This window comes from Hordeum vulgare, chromosome 5H, assembly GCF_904849725.1.
Source record: "Hordeum vulgare subsp. vulgare chromosome 5H, MorexV3_pseudomolecules_assembly, whole genome shotgun sequence".
NCBI lineage: Eukaryota > Viridiplantae > Streptophyta > Magnoliopsida > Poales > Poaceae > Hordeum > Hordeum vulgare.
In genome coordinates this window covers 551,037,117-551,058,725 of record NC_058522.1, presented here as the reverse complement: position 1 = coordinate 551,058,725, position 21,609 = coordinate 551,037,117, and positions in this window count along the sequence as shown.

Genomic DNA, 21,609 nt, shown 5'->3' with positions numbered 1-21,609 from the left:
GTAGCAACACATGCAGCTTGAACGCCTGGTTACTCCAATGGTTGGCTGCATCATACGTCCACCAGGCCACGGACATCGCCCGCGCCGTCGTCGGCTCGTCGCCTCCGACCTCGCCCGCGAGGTAGAGGAGTGCAACTCCACACATGGACGCTGGCACCTTCCGCTCATCGTCGTCTCCGACCTCGTCTACGACGCAACCGAGTGCACCCTTTTTCTTTGAATCTCAGGAAGGCTTTCTCGGGGAGAAAGCTTGTCGAGCATTTGACAAACTCACACCATCCATTTCAAATGGGATTTGTCCCGTGGACACACGAGCAATCCTTCACGCTCGGCACCAAGTCAACCTTCTGCACTGATGCACGTTCTAGCCAGATCCACTCGGACATTTTGCATACCTCGAGTGCCTATGGATCGTTCGACAAGCACAAGAATCACTCGGTAAAACCTTCATTTTGTCCGCTGGCTGTCTCGAGCAGGAAACTTGATCACCAGCGCTCATGCCGGCCTCGTCCTTGGCTGCACCGGCCCGCAACTCCCGCGCTCGGACTGCAGCCAGTTGTTCATCGTCCTCATCGCCACCTCTCAGCTATCATCGAACACTGGCCAGACCGGCAGTTTGTGGTGCAACGGATCCCTCCTCTGGGCCTCCTCTACAACTCTCTTTCTCGTTTCAACTTCTGTCACACGGAGACTTGTCTCTAATTCTTGCTTAGTTAGCACTAATACCTCTTGCATGCAGATTCTGAACATGGGGAAACTCCTCCGATGCGTTGCGAGCTGTTGTACTTGGACACTTCCATATCCACTCGGTACCTCCGCCCATCACCACTCGGCGAGAAACGTCATCGTCACCCGGCCGCCCCGCGCGCCATCATTTTACTGGACGCTCCTTCGTCACTCGGTCGCTCCGGACACCGTCACTCGACCGGATGCTTCATCGTCACCCGGCCGCCCCGCGCGCCATCATTTTACTGGACGCTCCTTTGTCACCCGGTCGCTCCGGGCACCGTCACTCGACCGGATGCTTCTTCGTCACTCGATCGCTCCGCGCACCGTCACTCAGTCGGACTCGTCTACCTCACTCGGATGCCCTACGCATCGCCACTCCGCGTGTCACGTCTTCATCACTAGGACGCCCTGCGCACCACCACTCGGCTTAGCTGCGATTCAGTATCGCCTAAGTTAAAACTACTACGAGTACGGACACGCTCCACACTCGGGAACTTAGCTGCGACTCCGTATCGCCTAAGTTAAAAACTATTCCGAGTACGGACAGGCTCCATACTCGGGAACTTAGCTGCGACTCCGTATCGCCTAAGTTAAAAACTATTCCGAGTACGGACAGGCTCCACACTCGGGGGCTTAGCTGCGACTCCTTATCGCCTAAGTTAAAACTATTCCGAGTACGGACACGCTCCACACTCGGGAACTTAGCTGCGACTCCGTATCGCCTAAGTTAAAACTACTCCGAGTGCGGACATGCTCCACACTCGGGGGCTTAGCTGCGACTCCGTATCGCCTAAGTTAAAACTATTCCGAGTACGGACAGGCTCCACACTCGGGAACTTAGCTGCGACTCCGTATCGCCTAAGTTAAAACAACTCCGAGTACGGACACGCTCCACACTCGGGGGCTTAGCTGCGACTCCGTATCGCCTAAGTTAAAAACTACTCCGAGTGCGGACATGCTCCACACTCGGGGGCTTAGCTGCGACTCCGTATCGCCTAAGTTAAAAACTACTCCGAGTGCGGACATGCTCCACACTCAGGGGCTTAGCTGCGACTCCGTATCGCCTAAGTTAAAAAATACACTCGGAGACTTGGCTTTGATCCAAAAATCATATAATGCAGATACAACAAACATTCAACATGACGAGCTTTGGATGACTTAAACCCTCTGCCGGACTCATCTAGTCCGACAGAGGCTCGGGGACTACACCCAGTGGGTGCACTTAGCGTGCCCCCACTAGAAGAGAAATACAAAAAAGAAACATTCTGCTTGGTCAGGTCCAGCAACAACATTCAAGTTCAACAGATTCAACAGACTCCAACCGACTACCAACAATCAGTTAGAGTCTCAAGATCATGTTGGTCACTTGGATCTACTTCAATTCTCAAGTTCACTCGAACATACTACTCAGCAGAATCGATCGGGGCGAATGATGGATACTTCAATCGACGCACAGTTCTGTAAGGCCCTGAAGCACGTTCAAATTCGGTCTGCTGCTACAAGATTTACATTGGCACCTTCACCACTCGGACCCGGATCCATTCGGGGGCTAATGACGGGGATACAACCCTAGGGTAGGGTCATAGGCCTGACCTATATGTCCTACCCAAGGGCACCTCATTATTAGGACTACAAGGGAAATTCTGGCTGGATCGCGAGAACATCTAATCCACTCGGTATGGATCCACTCGGACAAGTACACACTATCCATTCGGACGACAGTAAACCACTCGGCCATATGTCTCACTCGGATATGCGAAGACCAACAGGGTAGTCGAAGCATCATACTCATAGTGGAGGTTTCATAGTGGGTTGTCATCATGGCACTAATGCTCCATCTTGTAACATAGGAGGTGAGGGGGTGACGCACTCTATATAAGCCACCCCCACCACATAGCCAGGGGGACCAGCTTCTTCTCCCCCTGCGGGCTCATTCCTTCCCTGGAGCTCTGGCTCTCTCTATACCATGTAACTCATGTCCATGACAGATAAAACAAACCCTCTCCAGAGCACGAGACGTAGGGTTGTTATCTCCACTCTGAGAGGCCTGAACTCGCTAAAACCACCGTGTCACCCATGTGCATCTTGATAGATCATGCTCCGTTATCCTACCCTCTTTCTATTGTCAGAATCGTTACCACGACAGTATTCATTCGATAGTTTGATGTGTTGTATGTTGTTTTTCCTCTAGTGGTGTTATGTGAACGTAGACTACATAACACTTCACCATTATTTGGGAAGGCATTGGGAAGTAGTAAGTAGATGATGGGTTGCTAGAGTGGTAGAAGCTTAAACCCTAGTTTATGCGTTGCTTCGTAAGGGGCTGATTTGGATCCACTAGTTTAATGCTATGGTTAGACTTTGTCTTAATTCTTCTTTCGTAGTTGCGGATGCTTGCGAGAGGGGTTAATCATAAGTGGGATGCTTGTACAAGTAACGGCAGTACCCAAGCGCCGGTCCACACATATATCAAACTATCAAAGTAACGAACGCAAATCATATGAACATGATGAAACTAACATGACAGAAATTCCCGTGTGTCCTCGGGAGCGGTTTTCCTCCTATAAGACTTCGTCCAGGCTTGTCCCTTGCTACAAAAGGGATTGGGCCACTTTGCTGCACCGTTGCTACTTTTGTTACTTGTTGCTTGCTACGAATCATCTCACCACACAATCACTTGTTACCAACAATTTCAGTGCTTGCAGATATTTCCTTCCTAAAAACCACTTGTCAGATCCTTCTGCTCCTCGTTGGGTTCGACACTCTTACTTATTGAAAGGACTACGATTGATCCCCTACACTTGTGGATCATCAAGATTCTTTTCTGGCGCCGTTGCCGGGGAGTGAAGCGCCTTTGGTAAGTGGAACTTGGTAAGGAAACATTCATATAGTTTGCTGAAATTTATTGTCACTTGTCACTATGGATACTAATCCTTTGAGGGGCTTGTTCGGGGTATCTTCACCTCGAACGGAAGCACAAATAGTTGCTCCTCAACATGCTGCACCTACTGAAAATATTTGCTTTGAATTTCCTTCGGGTATGCTTGAGAAACTTCTGGCTAATCCTTTTACAGGAGATGGAACATCACATCCAGACTTGCATCTAATCTATGTAGATGAAGTTTGTGGTTTATTTAAGCTTGCAGGTTTGCCCGAGGATGAGGTCAAGAATAAGGTATTTCCTTTAACATTGAAGGATAAGGCGTTGACATGGTATATGCTATGTGATGATACTCGATCATGGAACTACAATCGGTTGAAATTGGAATTTCATCAAAAGTTTTATCCTATGCATTTAGTACATCATGATCGGAATTATATTTATAATTTTTGGCCTCGTGATAGAGAAAGCATCGCTCAAGCTTGGGGGAGGCTTAAATCAATGCTATATTCATGCCCCAACCATGAGCTCTTGAGAGAAATTATCATTCAGAACTTCTATGCTCGGCTATCTCATGATGATCGCACCATGCTTGACACTTCTTTTGCCGGTTCTTTTATGAAGAGAGATATTAACTTCAGATGGAATTTATTGGAGAGAATTAAACGCAACTCTAAAGATTGGGAGCTTGAAGAAGGTAAGTTGTCAGGTATGAATTTCACGTTTGATTGCGTTTAATCCTTTGTTGAAACAAATACCTTTAGTGATTTTAGCGCTAAGTATGGACTTGACTCTGAGATAGTAGCTTCTTTGTGTGAATCTTTTGCTGCTCATATTGATCTCCCAAAAGAGAAGTGGTTTAAATATCATCCTCCTTTAGAAGTCAATGTAGTTAAACCCAATCCAGTTGAAGAGAAAGTCATTGCCTATAATGATCCTATTGTTCCCAGTGCTTACATTGAGAAACCACCTTTCCCTGTTAGGATAAAGGATCATTCTAAAGCTTCAACTGTGATACGTAGAGGCTATATTAGAACACCTACACCCCCTGAGCAAATTAGAGTTGAACCTAGCATTCCTATTATCAAAGATCTTCTGTCTGACGATGTTGAGGGACATAATATTCACTTCTGTGAAGTGATGCCAACTTTTCTTCCCCTTTGCAACGGCACCACAAGAATGCTGCTAGCACTCTCCAGCAATCGAAACTAGAAGAATGTTGTTGACGGCCCACAAGCGCATGGGATCACAACAGTTTTCGAGGGTAGAGTATTCGACCCAAATTTGTTGGTACGCCTATAGGAGGTGAGAGGATACTCTCAAGTATTAGCAGCTGAATATGTCAGATTCAACCACACCTGAAAGATTAGTATCTGCAAGCAAAGTATCAGCAGCAAAGTAGTATGATAACAACGGTGTCACAAATGATCTATCGACGACAGACTATTCCTAATGATTGTATCAATGGCGCCAAGTTGCCTCGTTGACGGAAGTTGTCAGTTCCCGTCAACGACAAGCGAATCAAGATTGTAGCAGGTAGCAGCAGTGTAACGAGCAATAACAGCGGCAAGGAAAAGCAGTAGTGACATCAGTAGCAAGTAGCAACAGTAGCAAGCGACACTAGTAGCAACAGTAGCAGCAGGGCAAGACAAGTAACAACAGTAGCAATAGTAGTAGTAGCAGCAGAGCAAGACAAGTAACAACAGTAGCAACAGTAGTAGCAGCAGCAGAGCAAAACAAGTAACAACAGTAGCAACAGTAGTAGCAGCAGCAGAGCAAAACAAGTAACATCAGTAGCAACAGTAGGACAAACTCGTAGGCAATGGGTCGGTGATTTATTGGGATGATATTCACCATGCAACAGCTATAACACAGAGAGATATGTGGCTAGCTCCCGTTCGTCAATGTGATGTAGGCATGCATTCCGTGTGTCGTCATACGTGCTTAGGGAAAATAACTTGCATGACATCTATTGTCCATCCCTCTCGTGGCAGCGGGGTCCAAAAGGAAACTACGGGATATTAAGGTTCTCCTTTTAATAAAGAACCGGACCAACGCATTAGCACTTGGTGAACACATAAACTCCTCAAACTATGGTCATCACCGGGAGTGGTTCCGGTAATTGTCACTCCGGGGTTGCCGGATCATAACACATAGTAGGTAACTACAACTTGCAAGATCGGATCTAAAACACACATATATTGGTGACAACATAATAATTTCAGATCTGAAATCATGGCACTCGGGCCCTAGTGACAAGCATTAAGCATGGCAAAGTAGTAGCAACATCAATCTCAGAACATAGTGGATACTAGAGATCAATCCCCATCAAAACTAACTCGATTACATGATAGGTCTCATCCTACTCATCACCGCCCAGCGAGCCTACGAATAGATTTCTCATGAACGACGAAGAGCTTCATGGAATTGGAGAGGGAAGAAGGTTGATGATGACGATGGCGACGATTTCCCCTCTCCGGAGCCCAAGACGGACTCCAGATCTGCCCTCCAGATGAAGAACAGGTGGTGGCGGCGCCTCCGTATCGCAAACACAACGAAAGCTTCTCTTTTTTATTGTTTCTGGGACGAAAGGGATCTTATAGAGATGGAATTGGGGGCGGCAGAGCCGTGTGGGCCCCACAAGCCTGCCCACCACCACCAGGGCTTTTGGCCCACTGGCCCACCCCCTGAGGTGGAACTTGGCGCAGATATTTTTCTTATTTTCCAAAACTGCTCCCGTAAATTTTCAGGACGTTTGGAGAACTTTGATTTCTGCACAAAAATAATACCAAGGCAATTCTGCTGAAAACAGCGTTAGTCGAGGTTAGTTCCATTCAAATCATGCAAATTAGAGTCCAAAACAAGGGCAAAAGAGTTTGGAAAAGTAGATACGATGGACACGTATCAACTCCCCCAAGCTAAAAACCTTGCTTGTCCTCAAGCAACTCAGTTGACAAACCGAGAGAGAAATAAAAACTTTGACAAACTCTGTTTTATCTTGTTGTTACAACTATGTCTAACTCATAACCAGAATTTCAGCAAGATCACAAGTTAACCACATAAGAAAATGACACAAAGGTCTCACGGTAAACTAATATCAATGGCATAATCAGCTAACGAGCAAATAATAATGAGTTTCAAATACCAACACTTCAATCAAAACAAGCATGAAGCAATATGCATAGATGGTATCTCTCTAGATCTTTCTGAGACCGCAAAACATAAATGCAGAGCACTTTCAAATATCAAGGGCTGACTAAACATTGTAATTCATAGCAACGAAGATCCAGTCATAGTCATACTCAATATCAATCAAAAGCAAAGCATAAAAATGATAGAGGTGCTCTCTAATTGGTGCTTATATAAGAGGAGGATGACTCAACAGGAAAATAAATAGACAGGCCCTTCGCAGAGGGAAGCATTGATTTGGAGAGGTGCCAGAGCTCAAGCTTTGAAAACAGAGACAATAATTTTGGGTGGCATGCTTACGTTGTCAACGCAATGACCAAGAGTTCTCAATATCTTCCATGCTACTCATGCTATAGGCGGTTCCCAAACAGAAAAGTAAAGTTTTAACTCCCCCAGCACCAATCAATCACACTCCACGGCTAGCCGAATCGTCGGGTACCGTCCATACTAACATCAATCCGGGGGGAGTCTTGTTTTACAGTTATGTTTTCGATTTAAGCGTGGAACTGGGCATTCCAAATACCGGCCCCTTTCTCGTGAATGACAGTGAATAAACACATGTCGAGGATAACACTCCTAGCATGGAAGATACCAATAGCCCTCTATCACCACATGAGCGGTTCGGGCATGCAAAACAGATTATTTCTTGAAGGTTTAGAGAATGGCACATGCAAATTTACTTGGAACGGCAGGTAGATACCACAAATAGGTAGGTATGGTGGACTCTCATGGAAAAAAATTGGGTTTATGGAGGTGGATGCACAAGCAGTATTCCGCTTAGTACAAGTGAAGGCTAGCAAAAGACTGGGAAGCGACCAACTAGAGAGCGACAACAGTCATCAAGATGCAATGAGTTTGACTAACATTAAATGCAAGCATGAACAGGATATAAATCACCATGAACACGAACATCATAGAGGCTATGTTGATTTTGTTTCAACTACATGCATGAACATGCGCCAAGTCAAGCCACTTGAAACATTCAAAGGAGAATACCATCCTATCATACTACATCATAGTCATCTCAAAATCTATGTTGGCATTCAAGACAAACCATTATAAGCTCTCAGCTAAATAAGCATGGCATCATAAACTATGATCTCTAAGTTGTCATTGCAAACATGGTTCTCTCACAACAAAGCTAAATTTGGGTCGACAAGCTAGTCATATTTACAAAAACAAAATAGATAGAGTTCATACCAGCTTTTCAGTCTCAGTCACTTCATCATATATCATCATTGTTGCCTTTCATTTGCACGATCGAACAATGTGAACAATAATAAGCACATTGGACTAAGCTAAATTTGCAGGCAAACACAAAGGAGAAGACAAAATAATATGGCTCTTTGAAAGCTAAACAGGTAAGCATGCAAGAACCAATAAACATTGTAACCAATATCTTCTACCTTGACACAGAGAAAAAGAAAACTATTTACACGGGAAAGCTCCCAACAAGCAAAGGAAGAAAGAAAAATATTTTTGGGTTTTCTCAAAAGGACACAAAACAAGAAAACAAGAAAACAAAATAAACTAGCATGGATAATACAGTGGCAAAGTGTGAACACCGGCTAACAAAGTGAAAGCATAAGCATGAACTTAAAGTCGGTGAGAACACGTACTCGCCCAAGCTTAGGCTTTTGGCCTAGCTTGCTCTACTCCCAAGGTGGGAAATAACTAGCTACGGGATACTCTGGAGCAGACTGTGGATGCGACTGCTGTGTGAGCTCCTGTGGCTCCCATTGATAAACTGGCGTCTGGTACTCGACTGGCGGCTCGGGCACGAGCGTCTGTGGTTGGGCCAAGCCCCAATATGCGTAGATGTCCGCGGGCATAATAGTGTACCTGCCTACATGAAGATCGAACAAAGAAGGAGCAGGCAAAGTAATAGTCTCTCGAGTACCCTGACTAAACACCAGGTTATAAATCATCCATCTACTAGCATCTCTATCCAGAAAAGCATGGCAAACCATGCTGTCATAATCCAGATATCTCTCAGGGAGAAGCATCTCTCCTTCCTCTCCCAGTCTAATGGGTATCTCAAAGTGTCTGGCATGACGGGTAGCGTAGATACCTCCGTAGACGACACCCTTGGAACGGTTCAGGTTCAACCGTTGAGCTACTATAGCACCCAAGCTATAAGTCTTATCGTTATAAAGGTCTTCGCGCAAAACAGCAAGGTCTCGAGAACTAAGTGATCCAGCCTCCCCACGGCCAATCAAACATTTTCCCACAAATAGTGAGAAGTACCGAAGCACAGGAAAATGTATGCTAGCAATTCTAGCGCAAGACACTCCTCTCTCCTCTCCAACAGCAATAGAACCAATGAAATCCTCCAAGTCCCGTGGACGAGGGTCATGGATATCCCCAACATAAGGTAATTTGCATACATTGCAAAAGTCCTATAGTGTCATGCACTGGGGACCATCGTATATCATGAACTCAACCATGGGAGGATTCTTCCTCGGATAAAAGTTGAAGCTTTGAACGAAAATATTGGTGAGGAGGAGGTATTGTGGGCACTTATCTTCAACGAACGCAGTAAGACCTGCGTTCTCCACCAAGTAATAAAAGTCTTCATAAAGTCCGGCAGCGTGCAAAAATTCATCACTTGGCCACTCGCACGCTCGAACTTCTGTGACTCGAGGGACTACGTACTTGGGGTGGTTATTCTCGTCCTCCTTGGGGTTACGGCTTGAAGAGCCTCTCAAGAACCTCCTTATCTTTTCCCTTTTCTAGCTCTTAAAATTCTGAAATTTTTAGAGACTTCGAAAGAAAAGTGAATAAGGATTAACCCAACTTGTAGCAACTACTCCTACTAGTGCCTAGAGACCGTATCACGCGCTAATACTACTTTGGACCAACTAAAATCAACTTTTCAAGCTCAAGAACAGGGTCACCAAGGTAGCAAAATTCGCGAAGGATAAAGCAGTAGAGCAAAAACTAATTGGACCAATGGAGGAGTCACTTACCAAGGAGTAATTTCCCCAAAACGGTTCGGAGAATGGTGCTTTGATCAAGGAGATCGAAAATCATAGCCAAATGAGCAAGAACACGGGTTTGAACTGCGAAACAATTTTTGATGGAGGTGAAGAAGAGGCTAAGAGCTGGAATGAGTGGAGGGGGTGCCTGTGGGCCCACAAGCTTGCACCCACCACCAGGGGGGTAGGTGGCGGTGGCAGGGCTTGTGGCCCACTGGTCAGGCCCCCAGACCAGCTCTCAGGCCCAGAAATTTTCAAAAATTCCAGAAAAATCATACTAAATTTTCAGGACCATCGGAGAACTTTTATTTTCGAGGTATTTTTCTCTGGGACGCTAAAACAGAAAACAGGGAAAAACTAAACTAATTCTATCATTTTTCTTCTAAGCAACAGAAAATGAAAGCTCAAAACAGAGGTATGTGACTCTTTGATTCATCCGTTTCATTGTCATCGAAAGAAATCCGTCAATAGGATTGATCAAGTCCTCATGACAAAACCTTCTCGAATATCAAGAGAGAGCGGAGAATTTTCTAATAGCCACTAAGTCACCTCAATGGGGATATGTATCTCCCCAACAAGCAAATCATACTTCATCTTGACACGAGGAATAGGGCATTCAAAGCTCCCAATGAGAATCGATGAAGTCTTTTCGATAGCATTGATGCAATGTACTTGATATCGTTTCTTTGGAAAATGCATTGTGTGCTCATTACCGTTGACATGGAAGGTGACATTGCCTTTGTTGCAATCTATAACAGCCCCTGCAGTGTTTAAAAAGGGTCTTCCGAGGATGACAGCTGATATGTATCCAACGTATCTATAATTTTTGATGGTTCCATGCTATTATCTTGTCAACTTTGGATGTTTTATATGCATGAATATGCTATTTTATATCTTTTTTTGGGACTAACCTATTAACTTAGTGCCAAGTGCCAGTTTCTGTTTTTTCCGTGTTTTTGGCCCATTTTCAGACGGATTCCAAATGGAATGAAACTTTACGATGATTTTTTTTGGACCAAAAGAGACCCCCGAAGCTTTGAAAGAAGGCCAGAAGAGCCACGAGGGAGTCACAAGCCCTGACGCCGCCACCAACCCCTAGGTGGTGGCGACCAGGCTTGTGACCTCCTCGTGGGCCCAACCGACGTAATTCCACCGCCATAAATTCCTATAAATTCAGAAACCCCCAAAAAGAAACCTAGATCGGGAGTTCCGCCGCCGCAAGCCTTTGTAGCCACCAAAAACCAATCTGGAGCCCGTTCCAGCACCCTGCCGAAGGGGGAATCCATCTCCGGTGGCCATCTTCATCATCCCGGCGATCTCCATGACGAGGAGGGAGTAGTTCTCCCTCGGGGCTGAGGGTATGTACCAGTAGCTATGTGTTTGATCTCTCTCTCTCTCGCTCGTGTTCTTGAGATGTCTTGATCTCGATGTACCATGGGCTTTGCTACTATAGTTGGATCTTATGATGTTCTTTCCCTCTCCCTCTTGTAATGAATTAAGTTTCCCCTTTGGAGTTATCTTATCGGATTGAGTCTTTGAGAACACTTGATGTATGTCTTGCACGTGTCTATCTGCCGTGATCAACTTGCGGATTTGTGACAACTGGGAACCTATGCATATGGGTTGGCACACGTGGATTCATGTGAGTACTTGATGTATGTTTTGGTGATCAACTTGCGGGTTCGTGACATTGGAAACCTATGCACAGGGGTTGGCACACGTTTTGACTCTCTGGTAGAAACTTTGGGGCACTCTTTGAAGTTCTATGTGTTGGTTGAATAGATGATTCTGAGATTGTGTGATGCATATCATATAATCACACACACGGATACTTGAGGTGACAATGGAGTATCTAGGTGACATTAGGGTCTTGGTTGATAGGTATCTTAAGGTGTTATTCTAGTACGAACTCTATGATGGATCGATCAGAAAGAATAACTTTGTGGTGGTTTCGTACCCGACAATAATCTCTTTGTTTGTTCCCCGCTATTAGTGACTTTGGACTGAATCTTTGTTGCATGTTGAGGGCTAGTTATATGATCCAATTATGTTATCATTGTTGAGAGAACTTCACTAGTTAAAGTATGAACCCTAAGCCTTGTTTCCACGCTTGCAATACTGTTCATGCTCACTTTTTTTACTAGTTACCTTGCTGTTTTTGTAATTTCAGATTACAAAAACGTATATCTACCATCCATATTGCACTTGTTTCACCATCTCTTCGCCGAACTAGTGCACCTATACAACTTACCATTGTATTGGGTGTGTTGGGGACACAAGAGACTCTTTGTTATTTGGTTGCAGGGTTGCTTGAGAGAGACCATCTTCATCCTACGCCTCCCGCGGATTGATAAACCTTAGGTCACCCACTTGAGGGAAAATTGCTACTGTCCTACAAACCTCTGCACTTGGAGGCCCAACAACCTCTACAAGGAGAAGGTTGTGTAGTAGACATCAAGCTCTTTTCTGGCGCCGTTGCCGGGGAGGTTAGCGCTTGAAGGTATATCTTTAGATCTTGCAATCGAATCTTTTTGTTTCTTGTTCTTTCGCTAGAAAACTACAAAAAAATGGAATTGAGAATGCCTCATATGCTCCATTTTTTCAATGTCTTTCGTGAGCATGATGGGAAGGAAAATTGTGCTCAAGTGCTGAAAGAAGAATTACATAGAATGCTTGGCATAGAATACGTGAATGATGAGCATGATTGCAATGTCCTTAGCATGAATTCTTTGAATACCCATGATGCTAATGTTATGCAAAGCCACAAGCTTGGGGATGCTATATTTGATAAAGAGGATCTTTTTAGTTGTTCCACTTTGAATGATCAAAATCATTTTGATGAAAGCATGCCCCCTATCTATGATGATTATTGTGAGGATACTTATGCTTTAAAGAAGAGGGATGATAAAACTGGTCATACTCTCGCGAACCCTTTTGCTAAACCTTGCTTTTTCATTGTGGACACAATTTGTAGTGCTCAAGTCTTTTACGATACTCCCACCACTACTCTTGAGAATAGATTTCCTTATGTGGAGAGTAGTAAAATTTCTATGCTTGTAGATCATGAAAAGAATGCTTTAGGTGCTGGTTATATTGTTGAATTCATTCATGATTCTACTAAAAATTACTATGAGAGAGGATCATATGCTTCTACTTATTGCAATAGTATCAAGCTTCCTCTCCATATGTTGAAATTTTTGAAGCTATGCTTGTTTTGCCTTCCTATGCTAGTTGATTCTTGCTCCAATAGATTGTTTGATAACAAAATCCCTATGCATAGGAAGTGGGATAAACTCAAATGTGGTAGCCATTTGCTCCATGATGCTCTCGTTGTGTTTCAATCCTTACCTTTTATGTGAGCATCATTGAAATCAATGCCTATCTAAGGGCGTTAAACGATAGCGCTTGTTGGGAGGCAACCCAATGAATAAATTTTTATTTGCTTTTTTGCTTCCTGTTTTGTTTTCTCCACACCATCATATTTCTATTATGATTGTGTCTTTTGTGTTTCTTTTTGTGTTTGTGCCAAGCAAAACCGTTATGATTAGTCTTGGTGACGATCATGCTGGAAAAAGACATAAACTTTCTGCTCACGAAAATAATTTTCATTTTTATTCTGTAAGAGATTTTGAGTTGATTCTTTTTGCTTCTGATTTCTATGCAATTTCTTCAGACTGTCGTAATGTTTCAGATTTTTTGATGTACCAGAGGAATACGAAATATACAGATTGGTACAGACTGGTCATCTGTTAACAGATTCTGTTTTTGTTGTGTTGGTTGCTTATTTTGATAAAACTATGGATAGTATCGGAGGGTATTAGCCATGGAAGATTTAAAATACAGTAACACAACATCAGCATAAGTAGAATTTAAGTTTGCTACAGTACCTAAGGAAGTGGTGGTTTGCTTTCTCATACTAATGTTATCACGAGTTTGTGTTTAAGTTTCGTGTTGTGAAGTTTTCAAGTTTTGGGTGAAGTTCTTATTGACAAAGAGATAAAGAGTGGCAAGAGATCAAGCTTGGGGATGCCCAAGGCACCCCAAGAGATTCAAGGATGCCGTAAAAGCCTAAGCTTGGGGATGCCCCGGGAAGGCATCCCCTCTCTCGTCTTCAATTCATCGGAAACGTTACTTGGGGCTATATTTTTATTCACCACATGTTATGTGTTTTGCTTGGAGCGTCTTATATCGTAGGAGTCTTTTATTTATTTTTGTGTCACAATCATCCTTTCTTCACACCTAGAGAGAGAGACATGCACTCACCGTGATTTTGTCGAGCTTCACTTATATCCTTTGGTAGACAATTCAGCTCACATGTGCTTCACTTATATCTTTTGAGCTAGTACTTTTGCTCTATGTGCTTCACTTATATATTGTAGAGCACAGCGGTGCGTGGCTTGGTGGTTGATCTATGCTTTGAAAGTAGTCTCAAAAGGGCTATTTATCCAAGGGATACGAAAACTTCCACCTTCATGTGCATTGAATAGTTAGAGAAGATTGATTCATCTCAATTAGTTTTGAGTTGTGGTTATGGTAATATTGAAGTCATGCTAGTAAGGTGTTGTGGATCTAGAAATACTTGTGTTGAAGTTAGTGATTCCCGTAGCATGCACGTATGGTGAACCGCTATGTGATGAAATCTGAGCATGATTAGTCTATTGATTGTCATCCTTTGCGTGGCGGTCGGGATCACGCGATGGTTTATACCTACCAACCCTTCCCCTAGGAGTATGCGTTGAATGCTTTGTTTCCATTACTAATAAAACTTTTGCAACAAGTATATGAGTTCTTCATGACTAATGTTGAGTCCATGGTTTATATGCACTTTCACCTTCCACCATCACTATCTTCTTAGTGCCGTGCAACTTTCGCCGGTGCACAAAACCCACCATTAGCCTCCCTCAAAACAGCCACCATACCTACCTACTATGGCTTTTTAAAAGTCATTCCGAGATATATTGCCATGCAACTACCACCATGACATGTGCCACCACGTCTACATTGCCATTGCATCATCGTAAGATAGCTAGCAAGATGTTTCCATTAATGCCTATGCCATGCTAGATCATTGTCACGATACACTACCGAAGGCATTCCATATAGAGTCATCGTTGCTCTAAGTTTTGAGTTGAAAGTGTGATCATCATCATTGATGGGGCATTGTCCCATGTGAGGAAATAAAAGAGGCCAAAGATGCCCACCAAAAAAAAAAGAGGCCAAAGAGCCCAACCAAAAAATGAGAGAAAAAGAGAGAAGGGACAATGTTACCACTTTTCCACACTTGTGCATATTAAGCACCGTGATCTTCATGATTGAGAGTCTCTCGTTTTGTCACTACCATATAGCTAGTGGGAAATTTTCATTGTATAACTTGGCTTGTATATTCCAATGATAGGCTTCCTCAAAATTGCCTTAGGTCTTCGTGAGCAAGCAAGTTGGATGCACACCCACAAGTTTTCTTTAAGAGCTTTCACATACTCCTACCTCCAGTGCATCATTTGTATGGCAATCCCTACTCATTCACATTGATATCTATTGATGAGCATCTCCACAGATCATTGATATGCCTAGTTAATGTGATCATCTTCTCCTTATTTTTGTCTTGCAACCTCCACCACACTCCAGACCACTTATAGTGCTAAAACCATGGCTCACGCTCATGTATTGCGTGAGAGTTGAAAAGGTTTGAGAAAGCAAAGGTGTGAAACAATTACTTGGCCAATACCGGGGTTGTGCATGATTTAAATTCGTTGTGCAATGATGATAGACCATAGCCAGACTATATGCTTTTGTAGGGATAACTTTCTTTTTGCCTTGTTATTTTGAAAGTTCATGATTACCTTGCTAGTTTGCTTGAATTATTATTGTTCCCACGTCAATAGCAAACTATTGTTTTGAGTCTAATGGATCTGAACATTCACGTCACATAAGAGGAGTTACAAAGGACATCTATGCTAGGTAGCATGAAAGCATCAAAAATTCATTCTTTATCACTTCCCTACTCGAGGACGAGCAGGAGTTAAGCTTGGGGATGCTTGATACGTCTCCAACGTATCTATAATTTTTGATGGTTCCATGCTATTATCTTGTCAACTTTGGATGTTTTATATGCATGAATATGCTATTTTATATCTTTTTTTGGGACTAACCTATTAACTCAGTGCCAAGTGCCAGTTTCTGTTTTTTCCGTGTTTTTGGCCCATTTTCAGACGGATTCCAAATGGAATGAAACTTTACGATGATTTTTTTTGGACCAAAAGAGACCCCCGAAGCTTTGAAAGAAGGCCAGAAGAGCCACGAGGGAGTCACAAGCCCTGACGCCGCCACCACCCCCCTAGGTGGTGGCGACCAGGCTTGTGACCTCCTCGTGGGCCCAACCGACGTAATTCCACCGCCATAAATTCCTATAAATTCAGAAACCCCCAAAAAGAAACCTAGATCGGGAGTTCCGCCGCCGCAAGCCTTTGTAGCCACCAAAAACCAATCTGGAGCCCGTTCCAGCACCCTGCCGGAGGGGGAATCCATCTCCGGTGGCCATCTTCATCATCCCGGCGATCTCCATGACGAGGAGGGAGTAGTTCTCCCTCGGGGCTGAGGGTATGTACCAGTAGCTATGTGTTTGATCTCTCTCTCTCTCTCTCGTGTTCTTGAGATGTCTTGATCTCGATGTACCATGGGCTTTGCTACTATAGTTGGATCTTATGATGTTCTTTCCCTCTCCCTCTTGTAATGAATTAAGTTTCCCCTTTGGAGTTATCTTATCGGATTGAGTCTTTGAGAACACTTGATGTATGTCTTGCACGTGTCTATCTGCCGTGATCAACTTGCGGATTTGTGACAACTGGGAACCTATGCATATGGGTTGGCACACGTGGATTCATGTGAGTACTTGATGTATGTTTTGGTGATCAACTTGCGGGTTCGTGACATTGGAAACCTATGCACAGGGGTTGGCACACGTTTTGACTCTCTGGTAGAAACTTTGGGGCACTCTTTGAAGTTCTATGTGTTGGTTGAATAGATGATTCTGAGATTGTGTGATGCATATCATATAATCACACACACGGATACTTGAGGTGACAATGGAGTATCTAGGTGACATTAGGGTCTTGGTTGATAGGTATCTTAAGGTGTTATTCTAGTACGAACTCTATGATGGATCGATCAGAAAGAATAACTTTGTGGTGGTTTCGTACCCGACAATAATCTCTTCGTTTGTTCCCCGCTATTAGTGACTTTGGACTGAATCTTTGTTGCATGTTGAGGGCTAGTTATATGATCCAATTATGTTATCATTGTTGAGAGAACTTCACTAGTGAAAGTATGAACCCTAGGCCTTGTTTCCACGCATTGCAATACCGTTCGTGCTCACTCTTGTTACTAGTTACCTTGCTGTTTTTGTAATTTCAGATTACAAAAACGTATATCTACCATCCATATTGCACTTGTTTCAACATCTCTTCGCCGAACTAGTGCACCTATACAACTTTTTTTGACCGGCTACTGTAGGGAAAACCCCCCACGACCTTTTTTTCTTTTATTCCCATATATAAGAGTAGTTTGTACTAGAAGAAGTTAGAATGTACAAGGGGGATGGGTAGCTATGGTTACAAACCTCAAGGAGGCAAAAAGGAAATCCATTTAAGGAGATCATCCCTGAAACTAGCCTTAATCCTATGAGCTTACAGGGAAATGTCATGGATGAAACCAGATCTCCATTTTGTGAACCTTGGCTGCTCCTGGTTAAACACCTTGGCATTTCTGACAGTCCAGATGTTCCAACATGCAGTGAAGACCACCTCAACAAAAATGGGTTATGGAAGTCTCTCTTAGCAGCTACAGCAGCGCTCCGCATGGATGGACCCTGCCATGTGATCTGCAGTTAGGTCTAGACCCTGGTGCTGAAAAGACAGTTGAAAAATAAGTGTTCTCTGTCTTCTTTAACGCTGGCATGGCATAGAACACAGAGATTGGAGTCTGAAACATTCCAGTGACGTCGTTCAAGCATGTCTTGGGTGTTAAGCCTATCCATGATGAGCATCCAGGCAAACATCTTGATCTTCATTGTACAGCAGCTCCTCCAGATCCAGTTTAGCAAGGGGTTTGGTATAATAGTGCTGTGAATATGAATATAGTATCTCTTGGTTGTGTAGGCCTTAGCATCCTTTCCCCATACCCATCTGTCAGGGGCCTGGGGATCAATATTCAGGGCTTGAAGCAGGGATTTGACTGAAAGTAGCTCCTGGTAAGCTTGATCAGAGAGGGGCAAGTGAAACATGGAGAGCATACTTTCATCATAAAAAGCTTTAAAAACTTCCTCAGCTGTGCAGAAAGGATCAGCAACAAAGGAGAATATCCTTTGAAATCTAGCAGCCAGAGGCCTAGTAGAGTTTCAAATCAACCAGGAGTCAGACCAAAATAGAAAGGTGTCACCCGTGTTAGGCTGAACATATGTAACTGATCTGAACTTGTCAAACCTTTTGCAGATATCCTTCCACCAAAAAGAACCACAAAGAGCAATTCCCTGAGGTACTGTGTTGTGATAGTAAGTGTTCCAAATTAAGTGAACCCATGGGATATCAGCATGATTCAGAAATTTATCAACATTCTTGAGCAGTAGTGCTTCATTCTGGATTGCCAGATTCATAATTCCTAACCCCCCTTTATTCTTGGGTCTGCACACCAGTTTCCAGGCAGCAAGAGAGGGTGCATGATCTTGCCCATTTTTCCTCCAGAGACATTGCCTCTGAATTCTTTCAGGCTGCTTCAGTATGCCTGGTGGGATATCTAGACTGCATATGAAAAAAATAGGAACAAATGACAGTGCTGAGTTTAAATATTTTAACCTTCCCCACTGGGCCAGGAAAGATGAACTAGCACTGAGTCTTCTTTCCATGTTGTTAACCAGTGGCATGAGGTCAATGATTCTTGGTTTAGTTGTCCCAACTGGAAGGCCAAGGTAAGTGAAGGGCAAAGATCCCACTTTCCAGCCAATGGAGTCTGCCAGGTCTTGGAGGTGCTGTGGAGAAGTGTTAACAGGCAGAAGGGTAAATTTGTGATAGTTCACTTGTAGTCGAGTGGATTGGGAGAAAAGCAAGAGCATATTCTTGAACTGTAACAGTTGTGTTGCATCAGCAGGGAGGATGATAAGGGTATCATCAGCATATTGGACTATAGGGAAATCCTTATCATGACAAGGGATGGGCAGCTGAATCAGTCCCTCCATCAGCAGTTGGTTAACCAAGGTCTATAAAAAATCAGCAGCAATAGCAAAGAGCAGTGGGGACATGGGATCTCCCTGCCTGACCCCTTTCTTGCACATAAATTTCTTTCCAGGCACCCCATTGACCAGGACAGAAGAATAGCCAGAAGTTAGGAGTGTTGTACCCAGAGTATCCATTTATCATTGAATCCTTTGTGTTTCAGAATCTGAAAGATGAACTCATTCTCCACATAATCAAATGCCTTTTTAAAATCCAGCTTAAGAATAACTATTGGTTTCTTGGATTGATGGCATTGGTGCAGGTACTCCAGAGTCCACCCAACACAATCTTGAATGGTTCTAGACTTGATAAAGCCATACTGGTTCTTGTGAATACACTTCATGATCTGCAACTGCAACCTGTTGGCTATCGTTTTGGACAGAAACTTGAGGCCCATCCCAGTGGGGGATATTGTTCTGTAGTCTCCCACTTGCTTAGGTGATCTCTTCTTGGGAATCAAAGTAATATAAGATGAGTTCATGTTCTCAAGTTGAGCAGTACCAGCATGAAAGGCAGCAGCAAGTTAAAGAAAAGGCCATTGAAACCATCAGGTCCAGAGGCTTTCTCAATGGGCATTTCCTCAATAGTCTTGTCCATTTCAGACTTAGAAAAAGGTTGTGTGAGAACATCAAGACCCTCGACCTTCTGAAGCAGAGATTGTAAATCAAAGGCCATGTTAATTCCAAGGGAAGTTCCCATTCTATCCTTAAAAGATGCCCAAAAGCATGCAGCAATTTGATCATGGTCAGATATGATGGATCCATCATTTAGCTTGAGAGAGGCAATTGAGTTCCTCCTATATCTCCCAGTTGCCATAGCATGAAAGAATTTGGTGTTTTCCTCACCAACTTTAACAAATCTGATAGTGGCTCTCTTTTTCCAGTATAAGCACTGAAGATGCAATAGGTGCTCCAAGTGCAACTTAATAATACTCCTGAAGTTAGCTTCAGGTCTGAAAAGGGGCCTTAATTCCTCAAGCTCGTCCAAACATAACACAGCTTGATTGCATCTGGAGATGAAAGTTTTCAGCTGGGGTAAGTTTGTCTGCCATCTTTTTAGAGCCTTCCTGAGATGTTTCATCTTATCCATAATGAGAGCAGTAATGTGGGCTTTCTTCGAAGGAATGACCCAGGACTGTTTAACACACTCCATGAAGCCCTCCATTTCAACCCAGTAGTTTTCAAAACGAAAGAGATTACACTTAGGGATGGAGGTGTTAACAGTGACCACACATGGAACATGATCAGAAGCTGTCTTTGCAAGGAGGAGCACTTGTGTAAGAGGATATGAAGAGCTCCAGCTAGCTGATGTGAAGAACCAGTCTAGTTGCTCAAGAAGAGGGAAATCTTGCATATTGGACCAAGTGAAAGATCTGCCCTTAATAGGTAGTCCCAGTAAGCCCAGATGACCAATAATTTCATTGAAGATGAACATATCATTTACATCAGCCCCAGGGAGGTTTCTGTTGTCAGGTGATCTAATGAAATTAAAGTCTCCAAGAAGCAACCAATTAGCTTGAGTAGGTATACGAAGATTATATAGCCAGCTAACAAAGAGATCTCTAGCTTCACCCTGACAAGGACCATAGACATTCACCAAAGTCCAGGATTCACCAGTATGATTTGAGGTGAAGGAGATGATTAATCCATAAGGTGTGCATTCCACGAACAGACCAGTAAGAATGGATGAGTTCCAGAGTGTGATAAGCCCCCCCTCCCCCGATGCTCCCCTGGAGGGAGAGTAGGCAAACTGGTCAAAACGTTTAGGACAGAAACACTTGACTGTACGAAAATCAATAGACTGCATTTTGGTTTCTTGCAGGCACACCACAACAGCTAGGCTCTCATCAATCTTGTTACGAACCACACATTGTCTATGGTCGGAATTTAGGCCACGCACATTCCAACACAGCACACGCCAACTTCTCGTAGAACGACTATCCATTGGACGATATATATAGAGCAAAAGCAGGGGTATGTAATAGCCCATGCAACCGAGGTTCAGTTAACCAAAAGACAGAGCAAACAGTAGTCTGACAGTACATGGAGCCAGTACAACAACAAATTAACATAAGACGACTAAACATCTATAGATGATGGCGCGGGATCAGCTGGATCTTCCATAAGACGATCCACAGTCAGCTTCTCAGGGGCGATGCCAAGCGTCTGCCCGACCGCCTGAATCACCGGAATAGGAGTGGCAGGAGGAACTTGCACATCAGCAGACTCCTGTGCTGGAGGAGGCATTGGCTTGGCCTTGGGCTTCCTCTTCTTGGGGACATGCACCGGTAGCTCCTGCAAAACCGGTTTGAAGCCATCCCGCTTGATGGAGCCGCGGGTACATCAACGAACAGAGGAGTCAACGACAGGAGTGGCCTTCTTGTGGGTCCCTTTCTTTGATGGAGCAGGAGATTGAAAGGAGAAAGAGTCTTCACTGGACAAAGAGGGGCTGATTGGGATTGCTTCCTCCAAAGAAAGTGTGTTGCTTGCTGGCTCTAGTGGTCACTACAAGAAATATGCTCATACATGACGTTTTTCAAGATGTCGTTGATGAATTCGTCATAAATCTA